A 3,502-nucleotide genomic window follows, 5' to 3' on the forward strand; every position below is an offset into this window, starting at 1 on the left:
AAACATAATAAAGTATTACCTGAACAAAACTTGGAGTTTTTTTCTTTTACATTATAGAGAATGCTGCTTCTTATCTCCAGATAAAATTGCTGTTGGTGCTAAGTACTCAACAGTTAAAGCTGTTTTGGTGTTTAACATTAGCAGAGGGTTTGACCTGTAGTGGTTGCTTGTGATGGCAGCAATTTTGAATGTACGTACCTCTGTGGCACCGACTTTCTTAATTTTTATAAGGTTTTATAACAATAAAACCTGGTCAGCAGATGCACATATTTACTGTTCACGTTAATGTAAGATAGAGTTGATCTTAGTTGTGAATTCTGCTTCCTGCAGATACGTGTCCACTTTTTTGAAAAATGTAAAAGTGGTAAAACTGAGTAACTGATTTTATAAACTGAACTCTGGAAGTCTCCTACTGATCTTCACCTTGTTATATAAAATCAGTGGTGTACTTTTAAAAAAGCATAAAAACATCTGTTGTACAAAATAAGATCCAATAAGGAAAGGAATATTTAAGTACAGAAAGGTGTAAAAAATGAAATACTTTTAAGGTCCATGTTCTGTCTTTTTAAAGTAGCATCCAATTATGGGTTCTTTGTAGCTTTGAAGTTCAAAATCTTTTTCTAAGGACACATCTAGGAATGGTCGTGAGTTTTACAGGACAACAGAAGATTACACTGCACGTAGTAGTTGCTGGTGGCTGAGCAGATTCACTCTGGAGATGGAAACACTTGGTCAGTCATGTCTGTCTGTGTTCCATTATGGATAATTTCAGAGGCAGTGGGAGAAATCCTGATTTGCTTGACAGGTACATCTCAACTATTGATGCCAAATGCAGCTTTCCATGGAACTTGCATTTGAAATAGGTAAATATACTATAAATGATCTTTGGTAATTCTCAAAAATTACTAAGGAACACAAGTGAAAAGTAGCGTTCCCAAAGTGTAATGCCCAAAGTATTATGCTATTTCCAAGCTTGCTTATAGGAAACAGACAGGATTGTGTTGCTTTTCCTCCTTTGCAGTTTTTGCTGGAAACTTGTCAACTTGCAAAATGCCACGACATGCTTTTCTGCTGATATTTGCTATTCAGAAGCTTCTGTAAATGTGATAAATTATTTATATTTGTAATTTTAAACAGAATTTTGAGGCCCTGAACTCCCTGATAATTCTGTTCAAATCCCCAAATTGTGTTGTAGGGTGTTTGTGTACATGCAAGCACTTGAGATCAGAGATGCTCTCTCTCCCCTTGAATGCTGCCTGAACATAGTTCAAAGGGGCAAAGTATATAGTTCAGTTTTTCTCAGTTGATTGTCAGTCAGTTTCCCTGGGGCTTTCAAGTGTTGTTGGTTGGTTTTTTGTTTGCTTGTTTTGGGGTTTTTGTTTGTTTTGGTTTTTTTCAGTTACAAGTTCTCTCTCATCCTCCTTCTCTTGAGTGGTTTGCTCTTCAACCACTAATACACTTTCAACAACTGGTGCCTGCATTATCCATAGGTGCTGTGGATGTGGCTTCACTGGTGCGTGTTAATAGGAAACAGACTTTGCCTTTGGCAAACAGCAAATACCTGGGCTGGTGTGGGGCTGTAATGCCTGCCCTATGGGGAGAGGCTGAGGGAGCTGGGCTTGTTCAGTCTGCAGGTGTTGGGACGATCCTCAGTTACTTGCAAGGAGTCTGATGAAGAGATGGAATTGGGCTCTGTTGCATATGGCGGGAGGATCAAAAAAACAATGGGTATAGACTGAAACTCTGACCAGAATATAAGGTGAAAAAGGCAGTGGAACAGGTTGAGAACTGCTGGAACAGGTTGCCTGGAAAGGCCATGTCGGCTCTGTCCTAGTTTAAGACATGACTGAATGAAGTCTTCACAACTGTCTGCCTTTTTAGCAGGATCTTTGTGATGTCCTTTTATGCCTGAATTACCCTGTGATCCTTTTAGGCTGGAAACCTGACCAGCAACTGGCACTGAATTTCCAGCCCCTCTGGGTGATTCACCTGCCCAGCTCCCTGTAAAGGGAAGGGATTTCTGTGCGATAGAAAATGTGGTGTGCTCTGCAAAATTACTTCACTTATTGAGGAGAGGGTAGCTGCATAATTGCACCATGGGATGATCAGATGTTTGCTGTCTTCTTCAAAGCTCACAATTACTGATAATCACAGTTTAAATGCATGCAGCTGACTTTCTGAGAAAGTCACATGGTAGCAAAAGTACATCCAAAGGTGACAAGAACCCAAGTCGGGAAGTATCTTACTACTTGCAGTGAAAAAATCTTGACTTGGTATGCATTACTCCTTCTACTAAAATAATATTATTTACTTTAATTCTATGGGTTGAGTACCTAACTTCCTGGCTGCTTAATTAAGGAGTAAAATTTTAATCCCTAAAATATTCTAATTGGTTTAAAAACAGCCTCTTTGTTGCTCTGGACCAATTACGGTGTGACTTCTCTCTTTTGCTGGCTAAACACAACAGGTTGTGAAACATGGCCACACTAGGCTTAGACTTGATTCCCTATTAATGATAAAATAGTAGCGGTCACTTGTCAAACCAAAAGCAATCCCCTGTTAATTCCCACAATGGTTTCTGTTTCTTAAAACCAGTTTTGTGATTGTCTCTTCAGACTACACCCTAAAACACTTTCTCTTGAGAACAGGCCTTTGGCTGGTCACTCTCCCAAGCTGAAGGGTGAGGGCTGCACCAAGAACATTTCTTTTTCTAGTGGTGGTGGTTTTTGTCTGACTTCCAGCAGTGCCTGGGGAGCTTGGGTTGTGCCTGAACCGACTCCCCTCTGACCGCTTTTGCGTCATCAGCCAATTAAAAGTCAGTGTGATTCAAATAATAATAATTGCTGATAGTTAACAAAACCAGGCTGCTGCTTGGAGCTAAGGGAGACATGTCCAAAACAGAAAAGTTCTGGTATTTACTGGGTCTTTGAAATGAGAAAATCCACATGGCATCTCTTCCCGTGGGCACATGAATAAGATACTGGCTGCATTGGCTCTGATGTCCCTCCTCACTCCTTACTGTTCCTTGTGCTTTGGTGGGGCTGCACTGAGTCAGTGCCTCTCCCCTGGGAAGTTTAATTCCCCTTTTGGCTTTCTTGCCACATAGAATCCACACGCATTAAATAGCTGAGATACATGAAGACCCGCTAGATGGTGCAGTGTGATGATGAATGTTTATTCTTTTAATCATTTTCTGCGCTGTGTGATACTTCAGTGCCTCAATATCCTATTAGGCTCTTCGGGAGACTTACCAGAATTTGTAACAATCTTTTTATTTCAGTTACTGGATTGTACCTGCAAACCAAGAAATCTCTGTAAAGAGGAACTGCATCTTCACTTTCAGGTGAATCCTTAAAATCCTTGTTTTATAAAATATAGTGTCTTCCAAGGAAATTTCCTTCTGGAAGATTAGTTCTTGGCAAGCAAAGGACAGAGAACTTATGAAGTTGAATTAAGAAACCTCTACTCTAGCTATTGAATGTATGACTCCAGAAAAGAGAAA

This window comes from Neopelma chrysocephalum, unplaced genomic scaffold (genome assembly GCF_003984885.1).
Source record: "Neopelma chrysocephalum unplaced genomic scaffold, ASM398488v2 Primary Assembly neopelma1_71, whole genome shotgun sequence".
In the NCBI taxonomy this organism is placed as follows: Eukaryota; Metazoa; Chordata; class Aves; order Passeriformes; family Pipridae; genus Neopelma; species Neopelma chrysocephalum.